This window comes from Trichosurus vulpecula, chromosome 2 (assembly GCF_011100635.1).
Source record: "Trichosurus vulpecula isolate mTriVul1 chromosome 2, mTriVul1.pri, whole genome shotgun sequence".
NCBI lineage: Eukaryota > Metazoa > Chordata > Mammalia > Diprotodontia > Phalangeridae > Trichosurus > Trichosurus vulpecula.
In genome coordinates this window covers 397,430,322-397,450,429 of record NC_050574.1, presented here as the reverse complement: position 1 = coordinate 397,450,429, position 20,108 = coordinate 397,430,322, and positions in this window count along the sequence as shown.

Here is a 20,108-nt window from a genome sequence, read left to right as displayed (position 1 = left end):
GTAGTTTCTACTCAAACATCATTTCCTGCAGTGATCATTTAAATACCTACTTACGTAGTATTGCCAGTCTTTTCATGAGTAGAGAAAAAGATCATATCAAAATCATCTGACTTTAAAAGTTTTCTTGAATCAAAAGATCACCCTCCATCAACAGATAAGATAGTTTGATGTAGTAGAAAGAACACTGGGCTGATTCAGATGAACTGAGTTTGAATCCTGCTTCATATAGTTATATCAAATATTGGACCCAGATCCCCTGACTTCAGATGTACTGCCTTATCTCAGTACTTACATTCTTGGTTCCTACTGCATTTAATTTGAATTTGGTAATATAAAAATGTACCTGAGTCTTTTTTATTTGAATATATTTTGTTTCTCCACATATTTTCAATTTCCTTTCAAATAGATTTCATATCTGCAGTTTTTAGATCTCCTTTAATGATCTGTAAGAGCAGCTAGGTGGCAGAGTTGACAGAGTGCCATGCCTAAAGTCAGGAAGATTCATTTTCCTGAGTTCAAATCCAGCCTCAGACACTACTAGCTGTGTGACCCTGGGAAAGTCACTTGACCCTGTTTGCCTCAGTTTCTTCATCTATAAAATGAGCTGGAGAAAGAAATGACAAACCACTCCTATATCTTTGCCAAGAAAACCCCAAATGGAGTCACAAAAAGTCAGACATGACTGAAATGATTGAACAACACGATACTGAGTACATAATACATTTCATTCTTTACACTCCAACCATCATTTCATTGCTAAGTTCTTGCTGCCCTGCAAAAACTTTGGCTCTGGGAACTAGTTGTCCGAATTAACAATTGCATCTGTTAGAGCATTATTTCAGCAAAATTCCAGTTATCATTTCACTTTCTCCTCCCTGTCCATCTTCTCCTAACCAATGGCTTTGTTGCTCTTAACCCTCAATCCCTACCCTGAGTTCTGAAACCATGAATCATGAACCATTGTCTCTGGAAGGAATGTGTTAATCTGTTCCTCTCTAGGCCCATTTACCCTCCCTATAACTTTCCAGATCAAAGTGAAATAGGAGGGGGAGGATCTGGAGAAAGCCTCTTGTGGCAGGTTAGATTTGAGCTGTGTCTTAAAGGCAGCCATGAGGCAGAAGTAAAGAGGGAGAAAATTCCAAGAATGGGGTATAGCCAATCAAAATGCATAGAGGAGAGAAATGTAGTGTCACATGAGAGAAACAGCAAGAAGATCAGAGAAAGACCAGTTTCTCTGGATTGTAGAGTATTCAAATGGTACTAAAATGTAAGATACTAGAAATGTAGAATGAATGAAAATTATGAAGGACTTGTTAAGCTAAATAGAGGATTTTACATAGAGATAATAAAGATCCCTAATAAGTAGAAAAGTGACAGGGCTAGACTTGTGCTCTTGGAAGATCACTTTGGCAGCTAATCGTGGAGAGATCTGAAGCAGAGAGTCCAATCAGATGGCTATTGCAGTAGTACAGACTGAAGCAATGAGAACCTTCAGGGATGTGTGAGTGAAGAAGACATACTGGAGAGATGTTGTGAAAGAAGAAAGTGCAATCATCTCTTTTTATTATACCAGGTTATGGAAATGTTTGCTTTATTCCATAAATTAAAAGTAACACAATTATTTTTTAAAAAAGAACAGGTTGGATTATGGGGAATGATTGTAAAAAAGCAGTTGAGGATGATACCAAGGTTCTGAGCCTAGGTGACTTGGAAGTTGATGGTGCCCTCATAAAGATATTATTAGTTATATTATTGTTGTTATTTCCATAATTTTTGAAGCTAGACTCTAAAGGAGCTGGAGAGATTCAAGGAGCAGTGAGGGGAAGCCTTATGATAGAACAGCAAGAGCATAGATCAGGAATTCAAGAGATCTTGTTTCTGGCATTTTGTTCCTTCATTGACAGAGGTGTGCCATGTTTCAATTCATTCAGTCTTTTTGGAACTCAGTTCATGCATGTATAAAATAAGAGGGCTGTACGAGGTGGTGTCTAAAGTCTCTAGCAGCTCCAGCATTCTGTTATTCCAAGTTCTGCTAGCTGAAGAGCTCTTCTTTCCCTGGACTTCAATGGCTTTCATCATCTAGCCCCTTCTTTTGGCACTCATCACACACATCACACATCGGCTTAGTTTGTTCATGTTTTTTCCTATGAGTATGATTTATTTTTCCTAATAGTTTAAGAAATTTTTGTTCTTACTGGACCTGAGATTTCATCAACATAGGGACCTCCTTGTAAGGAAAGTCCTCTACCAATACAAATCAGTACCTACTCTGTGGCTTAATGGCCTGAGACACCGAGATGTTAAGAGCCTTGCCTGATGTTACTCAGGTACGATAACAACAATGATAAAACTAATAATATGCTTATGAGGGCACCATCTACTTCCAAGTCACCTATGTCTTCCTGTTTCAAAGGCCAGCTGTGTTTCTATCACGCCTTGTTGCTTCTCTGTCTTCTTCATTTCCCTCATAAAAGCAGAGTCATAAGGGCTTTGCCTATACTATAGTGAGTTTTTTAGTAATGATTTGCTGATTGGGTTATTGATAACAATTAGGAAAACTATCCATTCAAAAACTATTTCTAAGTATCTGCTATATACAGAACATAGAATTGGATGGTGAGGGATAAATTAGGACATAATCTTTCCCCTCTAGAAGTCTGCAAACTTAAAGAAAAGATGGGGCATATGTAAAAGTGTGATGTCTTAGTAACTTCTGAATTTAGTGAACCTGCTGTATGTTGGTGGTAGCTCATGCAGGAGCATCAGCATTGATATTAAATAGACAAAGACTAAGGACAAATTTTCTGGTTCTCCCAGATATAGTTTGGGTAGTCTGAGGAGAGGATGTTATACTGACACTGTTACTATTGTCAACTTCCCTCAATCTCTGTTTACTTATGGTTTCATTTCCCTTTTATACAATATTGTACATTGCAGTACAGTGTGACCAAGAAATCCTTTTGTTTTTCCTTTTTTCTTTCTCCTGACACTGAGGTTCCAGGTAGGAAGAATAGTGTTAATTGGAACTTGGATTCTTTCCAGCCCTCCAGTTTACCCTAAAGACTGTGAGTAAAGCAGGTACAACCCTTTAAGTCTGTAATAATCACCTCTGGAGGCTCCAGGACCAGTGATTAAGGGATCTGAAGACAAATCAGATAACCTATTGATTCTCCCAGTAGAGGGCATTAAACTTACACTGATCCAGCCTTAGATCTGATAAGGAGCAGGCTTTCACAGTCTCCCTCTACTGCAAATATGAAAGTGCTTATGTTTTATGAACTTAAATCTGTGAAGATGAACAAGACCATGTACTTGCTATTAAAATCACAATGACTTAAGCATTTCCTCCCTAGCCTTAAGTATTAAAACCTACTTGGGCAATCAATTTCCTGAAATTCTTTAAGATTTCCCACATCCAAACATAAAATGTCAAAACCCACAAAAGCCCTTCAAATTTCCTTCATATGAATTTTAAGTAATAAGGCACACCAGGTATCAAAGACACACCACAGCCCACCAGAGCTAGCATCCCCCCGCCTATTGATAAATTTGGCTGATTATCATGTAGAAACCAGAACAGTGGCTAGTGCTATTGCTTCTAAAATATGTTTTCTGTTTTATGACCCAAACCTGTATTTCTGGAATGCAATCTCTCCTCACTTCTGCCTTGTACATAGCATATATATTAGTTGAATTGAAAAAAAAAAAAGCAATCCCTACACTTTTGGCTTGTATTTTTTTGGGAAAAAATCCACACAGGAAATTAAGACTGATCAAAAACCTGTTTGCCTAACTTTGGAATTTTTTTTTAACCTTTGAATTATAAAAAAAGAATAAAATGGCCTTTCAGTTCACTTTTCCTATTATTTCAGTGTCTTTCCCTCCACTGGCAGCCAGTCAGTCAATGATCATTTATCAAATTCCTACTGTGTGACAGGAACTGTGTTGAGCACCGGGAATACAAAGAAAGGCAAAAGGCTGTCCCTGCCCTCAAGAAGCTTACAGTCTAATGAGGAACTGGAATAGACATTTTGACCAAGTTCAATTTTACACCATCACCATTCTTCTCCAACAGTTTCTGCCCCCTGTATCATACTACAATCCAAAGATTTCCATTAGAGTTCCATGCCTACTAGGCATGGAGAGTCACAATGAGATTTCAGTTTCGGGCAGTAGAAAACGACAGGGATAAATAGAGTAGGAGAAAAATCTACTGAGATCTTGTTGATGACTGACTTCTAAGACAAAATACTTCAGATAAGGGGAAGCTACAAAGAAGGCAAAAGAAGAAGAGATAAACAGGGACCAAAGTAGAAAAGAGGTTGGATTTCCCGGCCTCTCCCCCGCCCCCAGCCCCCCGCCAAGGATGAAGAAGGAGAAAGAAAGTAAGAAGACCATTGAAGGAGAAAAAGATAAGGCAGGATTTTTTTTAAATCAAAGTAACCAAAGAAACTTGAGAAAAAAGGATTATTAAATATAAATGAAAATGAAAAATCATACCATATGCTGTCACCTCCAAACTAAATAAGTAAATGCAGTTTCAAACACAGAGGAAAATGGCAGAGGAGCTCAAATATAGAAAGAAAATGTTTATTTTTATTACCTAATATGCAATTTAAGTATTAAAAGCTACAGTTGTTTATCAGAAAGTATGGACAAAACCTATTTGGAGGCAAAAATAGGTATTTTCATAAGGTTCAAGCAAATCAAAATCGTTATTATCTGTAGAGGTTATGCTCAGATTATTACCGTAGTCATTGACCAGTCACATCATATTTTCGAATGCCATTTTATTATGTTATTACTACATCCACAGCAGATCTCACTTTCAATCACCGATCACCTGGGTTGAACAATTTAGTACTCACTGGTTTGTAGGGAAGAATTAGCTTTCTATGTCCTGCAGTCAGTATAACACGGAGAAACTTTATTTTAAGTTAACCTGATAGCTATTTAGGTTAGTCAAAGACAAAGTACTCTATGTCCTTTTAATTATAACTGTGCCATTCTCACTGCTATAGATAAAGTTGTGTCAGCACTTCTACTATTTTTAGGGGTTTATAACTCAGCTGTTAAAATTCGCTTTAGGCTGAAGCTCGGCATAAAAAGTCAGCCTAGAAGCAAAAAAAAAAATTTAAAACCAATATTAAAAAGTACATTTGGTCACTTTTTATTTTAGAGGAATGAATTTTTGCTAGCCTTATTAAGTAAATGAAGGTGACGTCTAGCTAAGTGGGAATGGTCAAAATCTTCTGGGACAATTTTTGATCACTTTTAACTGGGAGCAACTGGGAGTAGAGTTCAGAGGTAAATGGTCATTTTTTTTCACTTAGTCTTACTCCCCTGTTCCATTTACTATTGAAAGGTTTGTTCCCTTTACTATTGAAGGTTTATGGAAACTGTTGGGGTAACCTCATAAGCTCTTATATGAACCTCATTCTCAAATAAAGTCACCTAAGAAAGATTGGATCCATTTTGGATTTACTGTGGGGGAATGCATATACTGTAGGATAGACTGGGGAGGGGAAAGGTTAACATTTCTAGATAGAGGCAGACTCCTGGGCTTTAAAATCATTTAAATCAGGGATGTTTCAGAGGCAGCCCAGATTTTAGAATTCTAGACCCTTAGACCTTGAAGGAATCTTGGGGATCATATAGCTAGAGCTCCACCTTATGTTTTACAAATGAAGAAAGGGAGCCCAGAGAAGTTTTGGCAAAGTATCTTGAGATAATGACCAAAGGCAAGTCAGAGAATTTTTTAAAAAAAAGGAAACCAAGGCCCAGAGAGGCTTACATTTACTTGACCAAGTTTATACAAAGCAGCATAATTAAGACTTAATCTAATGTTCTTTCCTCCATCCCGTATTTTGGATTAGAGATAGTCTCTTGTGCCTGCCGTAATCCAACCTCAGACCTCTGGTTGGGCTGGAGATCAACGGGCCCATTAGACTTTGTGTCCTGTGCCGTTTTCTCTCAGATTCCCATACTTAATCTATCTTTCCTTTCTATGGCACATATAATAACATAAATACTCTCTGCTTTTCCGGCTCCCTTCATGGTTGGCATTGTATGAAGAGCAAAATATTAGTTCTGCCATCATTACTGAGATGATTTCATTCATAGTAAGTAATAGCCACTCAAGTGAATTGGAACAAGTCAAAGTAACAGATCAAGAAATTTTGAAGAACTAACAAATCAGACAGTATGCTACTTGGCAAACCAAATAAAACAATGGATTTATTGATATTATTGTTCCACTAAACAGAAATACACTATAGCCAAAATGTAGGCAGAGATGTCAAATTAGTATTGAGGACTAGTAGAGTAGGTGCTCATTATGATGATCACACTACAGTAGAAAGAGCACCATCTGGAGACTGCGTATCAAGCCCTGTTTCTTCATATGTACAACCTGTGTGACCTTGAACAAGTTAATTAACCTGCATGGGCTTTGGTTTCCTCATTTGTAAAATGAAGGTTTTGGATATCAGATAAGAAGCTGACATTCTTTCTAAGAACTCTAAATCTACGATCCCATATATTATCTTATATTATGTTCTAATTATTTCTCACCAACTAGACCAGGCTTTGTATTCCTATTGCATATTTATCCTTGAAGCCACTCATGCTTTTTGGGTTCAACACAAGGATAAGAACAAAACAAGTGTTCACTAAATGTACGTTAGCTGGTAGATGGATTGATTTGGAAACTGAAGCACATTTTTGGTGCCTATATGGTTCCACATTCATTCAATGAGCACTTAAGGGCTCTGGGGGTCAACAATTTACTAATGGCCATTCAAAAATCTATAATTCTAAAAACAATTCACATACAATGCATACATGAGGTATTATGATTGTGACTACTAGGATACCTTTGGTTAATGCCTCTTTGGATGTGAACAAGCAGATTGATCTGGGAGTGGCTACAACAATGAAGAGGATAATTCTGTTATAAGACACATTTATGCCAAAATGCTTTGTCTCATTGTTTTCTTTCTAACATCCCTCTAGTTAGGCTCAAAAACAACCACAACAGAGAGCAGAGAATCTGAAATAAGGAAAGATGTTTGTTTTACTACCTAATATACAATTTAAGTATTAAAAGCTGAAAATATAATAAAAATTATGGTCAAAACCTGAGGGGAAAAGATACATTCGTAAGGTTCAAACAGATCATAAGAGTTATTACTTGTAGAGGTTATGATCAGAGTGTTGCCACAGCTGTTGACCAGGCATATCATATTTTTGAGAGTTGTTTTATTTATGCTATTACTAAATCTACCACGATCTCACTTTTAATCACTTACCACCTGAGTTGATTATGTCATTGGGTTGAAGAGAAGGTAAGTTCCTTTTACGTAGAGTCAGAAATTATTAACCCCATTTTACAGATGAGTTTTGCTGATTTGCCTAAGGCCTTATAGATATTTATTGATTGCTCAGGGACTGTATCCTACATCTCCCAAGTCTGGATAAATGGTAAGCTTTCTTTTTGTCCTGAAATTGCACTTATTTAAGTTCATCCACGTATGTGCTGCTGGGTTAAGCACTTTAAAAATAGGTTAAAAAGATATAATCCATGAACTCAAGTTTATAAATCTAGAATCTTTCCTGGAAACCTCCAAATTCATTATTAACTCATTCATTCTCACTTCATTCCTATGAGGTAGGTGGCAAGCATGCTTTCTGTGTCATAAATCTCAGGTCTTCAGGTTGCCAAGTTAATTTATTACTGATTCACTCCAAGCCATGCTGCCTCTGGTAAAGGCAGAGCTTGAAGTGGGGGTGAGACAAGACAGGATGCCATTCCCCAGGGAAATAGATATATATATGGAATAAAGAACACCTTCATTTTACCCAGAACCTGAAGCTAACCCACTGAATTCTAGTCAATAGGGACAAACTTTGGGTCAACCCTATGACCCATTTCCTTTCACTTCAAGCCCTAGTTAAAAAAATAAACCAACAAAAAAAATTGGTTTACCATTAAACCGGTGGTTCTATTTCTTCTACTTCTTTTTTTTTTTGAAAATCAAAAATAGTCTGTGAATGAATTGTCTCACTAGTTTTACTACCAGAGAGGTTTAAAACAGTACCTTGCCTTGGGGGCAGGAAACATATATACCTAGAGAGTAGGCAGCTAACTCATCTCAATAGCCTGGAGTGTGGTGTTCCACTTAGAAAACAGGATTATTGATTTTTCTCATTGGAAGAAAATGTGAAGGGTAAGTCGTTCTGAGCTCTGCACATTGATCCTATGCTCATGTAAAAAGTGTCAGAAAAACACACATGCCTCAGAAAAAATAATTCCCTACTCGGATCGCTCAGTGAAGATGTCGCGACTCAGATCTTAGCTCTGCCCAGTGCTTGTGAAAGGTCGGCTTGTATGCAGAAAGCTGAAGTGATGCAGAAGAGACAGAGGAGGGCTTGACATCACTAGCTTATCTGTGACCACACCACTCCTCCAGTCTTATGCTTAATAATTTAATTTGGAAAAATCCTTAAAATATAATAAAGGTCAGGTAAAACTTTTCTTAATTGGAGTTTATTTTAATATCCAGCTACATTTTTACTCTCTAGATTTGAACTAACCCTTTCAGCTCTAGTCCCCCAGGGAAATTAATAAAGGGTTTAAAGAATACCTGAATTTCACCCCACTTCAAAGGTACACTGGTAGAGTGAATAAATATGTGATGCTATTTCTGCGTGTGAGTACAAGATCTTTGAGATACGTAGTTAATTCAGACTTTAAAATCCTATAAAATGCAGTAATTTTATGATTTAGAACAGCTTTTCGATTACATGTTGAGTCTACAAAGAGAAAACAAGGAAAACCTTTCAGGTTATGTGTGCTTTATGGTGTTCCTTATGGGGCTTTTAAAAAATGGAATTAAAAGCAAATTGAGATTGGTAATAATCATTTAGGTTGTAATTCAAGCCTGCAACAGAGAAACAGGCCAGACATTTTAACTTGAAGCCTATGTCTTCTGTCTTTAATGACTGTTGTCTTTTTTTTTATTACAGTGGTGAGAGTTCAATGATACATTGTGTCAACCTCAGGCTCACTCTCCACATTCTGCAAACGGGGGAGTTTGCATTGGATCACTCCCCCAAACTGCTACCCCAAGGTCTCATTCTCATTTGAACTATATGGCAAAGTATGTTGAATATTCATTCCACAAACCTTCTGTATTCTTGAAGCATTTCCATGGGCTTTGCCCTCCCCTCTACTTTTTTCTTTTTCCATCCTTTGTCTAACAGGATTATGGAAAGTAAAAATAAATAAATAAACGAAGGAAAGAAGGAAGAGTAGCCCAGCAGTGAGAATGTCTGATTAGACTGAATGTTAATAGAAGAGAGCTAAAATCTTGTTTGATGCAATCGTCACTTTGCTAGAACAGGTGGACTAATCACCCATGGCACTCAGACAACACACTGACATTCCCTGCATGCTGCATGTGTGAAATCTTGATTTTTAAATAATAATGATAAGAAGATGAACGGGGAGAGAGAGAGAGAGAGAGAGAGAGAGAGAGAGAGAGAGAGAGAGAGAGAGAGAGAGAGATTCTTTTTAAAGAGAATATTCTCCCCCCTCACCACCACCTTGTTGTTGAGACAGGGCGGGGTCTATTTGTTGTTGCAGCATTTCTAAATTAAAAAAAAAAATTATCCTAGTCTTTAATCCCAGTCTTGGCTTGTTGCGCTTCAAATTGAAATATCCTGAACAGATGTAAAAACACATGTGAGCCACTGCTCACAAGCTGTGCAAAGCTTTGTTTCATCTGCTGATGATGTGAGCCTAAAGGAGATCTTTTTAAAATTTCATCACTATTCAAAAGGATAATTAATACGTACCCCCAGGCTTTGATTATGCTATACCCAGTGTGTACTGCTGGTACAAAAATAATGAGGCTCTCATCAGGCTCAATGAATCCTTGCAGCAAACATTCAGTTGCCATAAGAAATTTAAGATTCAGCTGAGGTACCATGTAGGTGGCTTAATCTAATTTTAATTTGTAACACAATACAATAGATAAGATCATTTGTTTGTAACCAGCACAGGCATTTTGTTTACATGAAACCCCAGTCACCATTCAGCAGATGGTCTTTTTAAAGGCTTAATTGAAGTTTTCTAATCTAACCTTTCTTCCCCCTATCCATTATGAAGGAGAAAATAAGACACACACACCAAAAATAAGAAAGTACAAGGAAAGAGAAAAAAAAACAATTCATTTCGGGTGAAACTTAGAGAATGCATGGAGTGACTAGGCATTTCCCTAACTAAGCAATCCGGGTAGAAGAAGAAGGAGGAAAGTCAGAGTTTAGAAAGCATCTGATCCTGGTGTTAAAATGGGCCTCCTACTCCCCCTTCGTTTGCTTCCAGTATCGTACAGAGGCAAACAACAACCAGAAGACCAGGAAGCAGCTCCAACGTTTCCCATTACCCTGGACCTGCAAAATTAGCTAGCAGTTTCCCCAAATGCTCTCTATTGCCTTGTTAATGCCCACTTCTCTTAGGTTTATGTGTTAGCATTCTGTCCTGTCTAGGACCAGGAGGGATTTCCCCCCTCCACTCTGGTTTACCCAACTGCCCCTCAAATTGCTGCACTGACCACAATAGACTCTGCTCCCCTCCCCCCAATTGGATGTAGCCTACCTCTGGCAGCCTTCCAGCAATATGCAGTGAAAACAGCCCTTCGGAAACATTTAAATATGCATTTTCTCTGGGTATACCAAGAGTCTGATTTATTTTCCTCAAAAGGCAATATAGGGTTTGTTTTCTAAATACAGTACTCAGTAATACTCAAGATGCACAAATCAGAAATAGGACACAATGTCAGCTAGGTGGGTATCAATCATTGCCGGGGATTCTGGCATGTGGATTTTACTCATATTTCTGAAAAGGGAAGCTTTGTTTCAGAGGACAAAGAATTGTCCATTGAAAGGCAGTTTCTGCATACATACTGGCACTTGGATGGGACAGTTGATTCTCAATTATCCGAGTATGGGTTATCCACTTGGTGGATTAACTATGGCTAAATTTGAATGCTATATGGTCTTTGCCCAGGTCCGAAACATGTTTTTTCCTCTCCTAATACTTCCCTAGTACTAATTTCTAATACTTATCAGTTAACACGGCCTGAGAAAAAGCAAACTCATTTCAATACAGATAGCTATACAGATAGATAGATGAATAGGGATAAACACTTGATTAGAAAGATAAATCCATGGCAACAAAACTAGAGTCATGTCATGTTTTACAAAACCAAACAAAAATAATTTTGGCGTATATATGCCCTTACTTCCCTCCCTCTCCCACAAGCACAGATTTAACGACATAAATGGTGATCTTAGATCTGGGCTTTTAAAAGAATCTTGCTTCTTATCGCTACAGATCTCTAGTACTTCCAAACATATATTTAGAAAACCAGTGTGACATAGTAGAAAAAGATTGAAACTGGTTTTCGGGAAACCTGGGTTCTAGTCCTAATTTAATTTTTAACTAGAGTTGTGTTCTTATTGAGTCTCAGTTTCCCCATGTGTAAAAGGAAAGTGTTGGATGAAGAAACAGACCCATGTTTAATAAATGTTCCTTGATTGATTGATGTACACTTGTTGTTCTAATGATAATTTAACCTTTTAATGGAAACAGACTTTTAGAAGGCCAATAAACTTCGTTTTCAAGCTCACATTGGAAGTGTACTGAAGCATTCATTTTTTGACGTGACAAAATGATGTGACAAAAATGAGAATCTTAAGAGTTGGAAGAAACCTAGGAGGCCATTTATTCAAACTTTTATTTTACATAGAAGAATAGATCTCACAGGGCAGCTAAGTGGAATGGTAAATAGAGCCCTGGACTTGGAATCAGGAAGAGTTATCATTCGAAGTTCGAATCCAGCTTCAGAAACTTAGCAGTTGTATGAACCTGAACAAGTCACTTAACCTGTTTGCCTCAGTTCCTTGTCTGTAAAATGAGCTGGAGAAGGAAATGGCGAACCACTCCAGGATCTCTGCCAAGAAAACCTCAAAATAGGGTCATGAAGAGTTGGATACAACTGAAACAACTGAACAACAGGATTTAGAAGAAATATGGACTTTAGTGATTATCTGAACTTCTTTATTTTATAGATAAGAAAACTGAGCTTCAGAAAGTGACTTGTCCAAAGTCATAGAACTAGAGAAATATAGGAGTCAAAGAGGGTCTCCTGACTTTAAGTCAAGCACTTTTCCATGACACCAGATTTCTAACAATTTCCTTATTTTTTTTAAATAGGCAAGAGAATGAATCAAGTTCTGGCTACACCTAGACATATGATCCATATTTTAAGAAATATTAACTAGTAAAACAACAGGTTGCTTTGAAAATAGTTACTCAATAGTCATTTGTTAAGTAGTTACTAGTCCCTTATTTTGCTTAATTCAAGTGGTTATTATCAAAATAGCAATCTGACTGACCAAAACTTTAAAAGCCCTTCATTTTATGCGTATAGACAGGCCATTGATAGATAAAAGGAGTGAGAAAAAGAAATTACATTTTAGCTGCTAATATTTCACTACAAGGTGAAAGTAAAAGATTTTTTGAGAAAATTTAAAGAAAGAAAACTTGATTGTGAATATTTTATGTAATTAAGAAGAATCAAACAATTAAAAATATTTTGTCAAAAGAATTTAATCAGGAATTTGAGAACTTCTCTGACTATTATTGATGGTCTTCATTTTCATTCCTCTTGATTTCTGACAAGACACCCCTCTTACCCCTGATGAGAGTGTCAACAATTTATTATTTTTATGGGTCCTGAAAGGTGTATTCCTGATTTACAATGTACAGTCTCTAATAAAGAATTGCCTGCAGTCTCAACACATGCAAATAGGTGTCCTTGGCTTCTGAAAATCTAATATACAAATATCCCAGTGTACAAATCAGAAATGTTAGAGTTTATTATACACATTATCAATTTTTTTCACTTTATAGAATATGAGAAATATAACTGAATCTGTAATAGGTTATTAAAGGAAAATCAAGATGTCTAGCTAATTTCCCTAAGCTTAGACCTTCCTTGGAGATGGCTTTTATTATTCCCATCAGAGACAGAATTCTCTGTTCCAATCAGAGAGACATGGTAAGACTTATTTGAACTGATGCAGAGTGAAGTCAGCAGAACCAGGAAAGCAATGATGTAGTCAAATGATTTAGAGGACAATGACTACAATGGCGAAAGTGGAAAGAATGAAAAACAAAGCTTAATGCTATGTAACTATAGTATCTAAGAAGATAGCCCTAGAGGGGAGTTTAGAAAATGCACCCATTCCTTTTTTTTTTTTTTGCTAAGCTTTGTTAATATGTTAGTTGATTTTGCTGAACCGTTCTCTTTCCTGTTTCTTTTTTATTCTTTGTTTCAAGGGATAGCTCCCTGAGGAGCACATGGAGAGTGATAAATTAACAACAAATATATCAATAAAAAAAATCAAAAGAAGCATTAGAGGAGCAAATACTTGGTTTTATGGTCTCTTAGTCGAATTTAGTAAGATATTCCATAGGTTATTATTCATATGAGACATAAGCAGTATATTCAAATTAGAATTTCTCTTATAGAATATTGCTTTATGCACTACATTTTAAGAACATTGTGTAAGATAAAACATAAACACATATAAAAATTATTAGAATCACACCATCAGAAAATGCATGAATTAAATGTAACTTTACTGTGAAGTATGAAGATTTCATATCTACAGCTAGCAGTTAGTGGGAAGCAAACTAGAAGTAAGAGTCAACCTAGACCTAGGTTTGAATAATCTAACATTTACATGGTGCCCATAGGAAAGTCACTTAATCTTTAATCTTTTTTGATATTCGGTTTCCTCATATGTAAAATAGGGATTTAATTTGCTAAGTAAACATTTACAAATTTATAACACTTAGAGGCATTCCCTAATAGAAAAATAGCCAAAGGATATGGACAGTCAGCTTTCAAAGGAAGAAATCCAAGCCATCAACAAATATGAAAAAAGAATTAAATTAATAATAATTAAAGAAATGCAAATTAATGTCATTCTGAAGTTCCACTGTATACCTGTCACAGTGGCAAAAATAATAAAAGAGGAAAATGACTGATGTCGAACTTGCGGTCTCAAGGCCATCTGGCCCTCTAGGTCCTCAAGTGCAGCCCTGTATCTGGAAAAAAAAAAAAGTTACACTAATGTACTGTTGGTAGAGCTGTGAACTGCTCCAGCTATTCTGCAAAATAATCTGCAACTATGCCCTAAAAGTCAATTCTTTCATACCCTTTGACACAATTCTACTAGTAGTCCTAAGACAACAAAGAAAAATGGAAAAATACCCAAATGTAGAAAAATATTGATAACAAGTCTTTTTTGTAGTAGCCAAAAAGGGAAACTAAGAGGACGGCTATTTATTGGGGAAAAGCTAAAGAAATTGTAGTATTTTAGTGTAATAAAATATTGATGGCAAATTAATGCCATTCTGAGGTTCCACTTTATACCTCTCATATTGACAAAATTTCACTGACAAAATGGACAGTTTCAGAGGAGACTGGGAAGATCTCTATGAACTGAAGTAGAGTGAAATGAGCAAAACTAGGAGAAGAATTTATACAATCACAGCAACATTATAAACAAAAACAATTTTGAAAGTTTTAGAACTTGGATTAATGAAACAATAAGCTGTTAAGTCCAGAGGACTTGGATGTGAAATGCACCACCTCCTGCCGGAGAATTTATAGACTTAAAACGCAGAAAGCGACTTACATAGAAAATGTATGAATTTGTTTTACTGGACTGTATGTATGTGTCAGGAGGATTTTCTTTTTCTTTTTTCTTATTGTGTGGCAGATTAGGGCAAGGAGAGGGAGACAGAATAAATGCTTTTAAAAATAAATAATAAACATTTGTAATGAAAAATTGAGTATCTACATTACAGAATTATTAGGAGTTTCAAACAATCTAACGTATACACCTTGCTGTTTGAAAAACAAAAAACACTAGCCTGGAGGGAATGTTGTAAGAAATCTTTTTCCTTAGCCCCTATTATCTACATGTCACTTCATCAAATTTTCGATCTGGTGCCTGTGCAAGCAGAGTTGTATTATACATGCATACATACATATACACACATATATTCAATTATTTATTTATCCTTGGATTCTATGGTTGTAATGCTTAATCCTTAAAGTAGTTTTTAATTGGTTTTTCACCTTGCTTAAAATAAAAAATGCCTTGAATATATTAAACTAAGTTTAAGCTTAGCCCACAAAACCCTGCTCCCATATGATTTTAATCTCTTTTGCTAGGTCTCTACATTTCAAAAGCTTTTCATTCTATACAGCTTGGAGATTCTGAGTCTATGGTAAGGTGACATCTACTAAAATATTGTCCTCAAGTTTCTCTTGAGCAAAAAAAAATGCCTTGTTGACCTCTACTAAAAGAGGAGAGTGTTTTCTCTTAAAGCAGTGGCTTTGTATCAGCTCTTATTATTAGGCCATTTTTCCTTAGATCAAGCTCAAATCTGACTCTATGCAACATCCCTTTTTCTCCTAGTTTTGCTTTCTGAGACTAAGCCAAGCAAATTTAATCCCTCTTCTACATCAAAGCCCTTTAAATACTTGAAGGTATGTCATATTCCACCTAAGTCTTCTCTGCTCAAATTTAAACATTCCCAGTTCTAATCCTCTAATTAATCCCCAAACCAGATTAAAATGGGAACGGTTTTGCAAAATAAATAAAAATACAGTACAGTATAGATAATTTTAATTTGTGGTTTTCTATGTTAAGATGCAACTTGCACAGATCTGTTTTTGTTTGAGTTTGACTCCATTGGTCTACATATATTATTCAAAGAAGATGGAGCCATGCTTATGTGAATACAATGAATTCTTAGTAATCTGCTCTTATGACTGTCCTTAATATTCATCTTAAAATCTAGGTTAGGGCAGCTAGGTGGCGCAGGGGATAGAGTGCCAGGCCTGGAGTCAGGAAGACTCATCTTTCTAAGTTCGAATCTGGACTCAGAAACTTACCAGCTCTGTGACCATGGGCAAGTCATTTAACTTTGCCTCAGTTTCCTCATTGGCAAAATGAGCTGGAGAAGGAAATGGAAAATCATTCCAGTATCTTTGCTAAGAAAACCCCAGATGGGATCACATGGAGTTGGACACGACTAAAACAACTTAACAACAACAGAATCTAGATTGCTTGATGGGTTCTCTGTGCCTCCACATTCATCTTTTTGGATAGCTCCCCTTTTCTTCTTCATCAGGATGAGTTCTTTTTGAACTTTCAGAATTTCATTCTTGAAGTTTCCCATGATTTCTATATCATGACTCTGTCCCAGGTTAGCGATCTGTTTCCTAAAATCCTATTTCTTCTATCTGTTCAGTGGACTTCCATATAGGCCAATAACAGCGCTGCTTCTATTTTTTGCCTCTATTGGAATAGAATAGAATCTAATATATAAAAATATAAATAATACATAATAAAAATATATAGCATAACACATAGCTATCTATATAAATATATGATAAATAATAAATATAAAATAATATAATATAATAACAAAGATATGTTATATATTGTATTATATATAATATAATATTATATATATACATATATGCAGGACATGATAATAATCCCCAAGGGAAGGCACTAGCATTAAGGTGTCCTGCGAAAGGCATTTAGTAGAAAGTGGAATTTTATTGGAGAAGTGAAGAGACAAGGAAAGAGAGCATTCCAGACATGGTGGAGAGCCAGTGAAAATGAATGGAGTTGAGAGATGTAATGTCTTCTGTGAGGAACGACAAGAAGACAAATGTCACTGTTTTGTAGGGTAGGGGTGGATGTGGGGATCCACAATTCTTTGATCCTATGAAGTGCTTTCTCACCTCCTCCTACCCCCAAGTGTGAAGAAAACCATCTTCTATTTGCATCAGCATTTCCAGCCAGTGCCAAGGGATCAGGAGAGAAACTTACTCTCATCTGAGGGTTCCTCTGGCCTCCAACTTGCACCAAGGAAGCTGGCATGAATTATTCAAATTACTTTGTGTTGTTTACCAAAAACCTCCAGGAGAAGAAAGAAGAACAACTGTCCTTACCTGGTGTTCTAGCATGCTGGTAAGAGAGATTTTGAGTCCTTATATAGTGATTCCTCAACACATTTTGTCTTCTCTAGGCTTACAAGCTTCTTGTAGGCAAAGATAAGTTGGAGAATGCCTTAGAAGTCGTCTAGTTTGGCATCCTTATTTTAACAAGAGAGAGAAATGAAGAACTGAAAAGTGAAACAACTTGACCGCAGCCACACAAGTGGCAGAACCGACATGGGAAGCCCACTTTTTAGGCTATGAATCCAATACTCTTTATGCTTCTCCTCAAATTGGATGTTTCTTAGTGCTTCCAGTGTGTTCTATACAGAGTATGCACTCAAGAAATGTTTATTGAATTGAATTAATTCTCTTGAGGGGCAAAACACTGAGCTGATAAATATAAGCTTTTGAGGTCATGTGTATGTGCAGAAAGGTAACCAACAAGCTTCAATATATGAGTTTGTCTATTTGAGGACAAAAAACTCAAAGCACATTATGAGATGACAGGCTAACATCTATTAGTTCTGAATCATTTTGTTCCCAGATTACATTTTTACAATGCGTTGCTTTTCCCAGTAAAAAGTTGGACATCATGAAAAAAGAGAAAATATCTTAATCTAGTACAAAATCGGGGTGCATAAACATTGTGTAGGGTACATTTTTGCTAAGTATGTTACACTTTTGAGGTTTCAATTTATAAATATTATCTATTTTAAGTCCTGTTGGCTAGGGGATGATTTTAGCTGTATTTCATGGATGAGGAAACTGAAGTTCAGAGATATAAAGTGACTGTCTCAGAGTCACACATTTAGTATCAAAGGAAGGAAAGGGGATGCTGGGGGGAATAAGCACTTACTTTGTGCCTACTGTGTCCCAGGCATTGTGCTAAGTGCTTTTTACAAATATTTTCTAATTTGGTACTCTGTTCAATAACTCTGTGAGGTAGGTGGTATTATCCTCATTTTATAATTGAGGAAAATTAAGCAAACAAATTAAGTGACTTGCCCAGGGTTCCATAGCTAGTAAGTGTCTGAGGTCAGGTTTGAACTCATAACAGAAGAAACTGGTATCTGCTTCAAATATTTATTTTTTTTCAATAACAACAAATAACAATATCCTTTTGACTCAGAGTTCAATGGACAATGTTAACCTACAACTATTGAAAAGTGACAAGCAACAGGTGCTCATACAAATGTGCTACATCCGTCCCTCTTTTTACTTACTTTGAGAGAAGGGTATTTTAAGTGTAGGGAATGTAATGAATAAAAGCATGGTAGTGGAAAAATATAAGACAGATTCTGGAAACAGGTATAGTGTCACTTATCATTACCTTGACCAATACTTCCAAAAGAACGCTAACAACCACCACCAACAATTTACAGTTTATAAAACCCTTTAAGATTTACAAAGATTTTTTTTCCTTGCAACAACCCCATTTATGTAAGTATGATATTTTTTTATCTTCATCTTATAGATAAAGGAGCTAAGCTTCAAGAGAACAATTTTAGTTTCTTTTTAATCTTTGTAGGTTTCATGCCTTACACATAGTTGGCTACTTAATAAATTCTTGTTGAACTGAATGAACTTGCCCAAGATCTCAGTTAGTGGGAATGGATCAAAGATGCAGGATAAAAACTTAGGTCTCCCTGAATCTAAGTACAGCACTCTATTTCCTGTGTCATGCTGTCTCTTTGTACCTGTGTGCAGTACAGGTGATGTGACTGCAGTCATCATGCCTTAGGAAGACATAAAAAAGCTGGAGAATATATAGGGAAGGGGGTTATGATTCCTTGATGAGGCCAGGTTAAAAGCCTAGGATTTTTCATTCTGGAAAGATAAGGGCAGAAATAGGCTACTATCAAAATCTTTCATAAAGGGTAGATAAAAGGTAAGTATATATTTGTTCCTCAAAGCCCATTATATTAGAATCCCAGGACCCCTCATGAAGTTAAGAAGCAAGTTTGGAAAAATAAACTGGACAATTTTGCATATAATACTGGGATCATTTATTAAGCACCTAATTTGTTAATCACTGTTTTGGGGGATGTGGACAGAGGTGAAACAAATCTTAGATAATACACATTTCTTGCCTTTACAGAGATTATACCTCGTAGGGGAATAAGATATCAACCCACACAGCTATAATACAAGAGATAGAGACTAGTCCTATGACTCTATAAAGGAAAGGAACTCCCAAATGAGGAAATTTACTCTATTTTAAGTCAACTGTTTCTTTGCAACTTATCTTTCAGTTGTCTAGAACAGGGCTTCTTAAACTTTTTCCACTTGTGACTTTTGTCCGAGAAATTTTTATGTGACCCCTTGTATTTAGGTATATAAAATAAGTATACAAATCGAACATTTACTTATAATAAACCAAAAAGAAATTTATTTAAAAATAATTCTTTGATATACATAGAATTTTATCATTTAAAAAAAATGAAAGCAAATTTGTATACTAATGAGATGGATGAGCTTGTTTATTTTTACATAAAGAATTAGATCTTGGCGGAATATTTGATACCACAGGATGTAGAGCATCTTCACTGTCTTTCAGAGCTGATCTGCATTTGAATTTGTAACTGTCAATGCTGAGAATGTTGCTTCACATAAATATGTAGTACAAAATGGCAGAAGTATGTTTAGGGTCACTTCAGAAATTGTTGGAAATTCTGTCCTAATTGCAAACCAAAATTAATTTAACGATTTTATATGTACAGAAAAAACACTACAATTCACAACATACAGAAATACTGAATCTGAGTGGAGGTATTTCTGGGAACCTGGGGTGTGAAGGCATGCACAGTGCAAAATGTGCATGTTGTACATTCAGAACCAAGGCTGCAGTGAAGTTGTGTGATGCAACATGGGCAAATGCTGCCGAAAATACCTTGGATTCATTACATGTTTGATTTTGAATTAATTTTTGGTAGTTGTGTGTTCAGAAATAAATTTTTCACAACCCCCACATTCAGTTAGAAGACTCATGACCCACAGTTTAAGAAG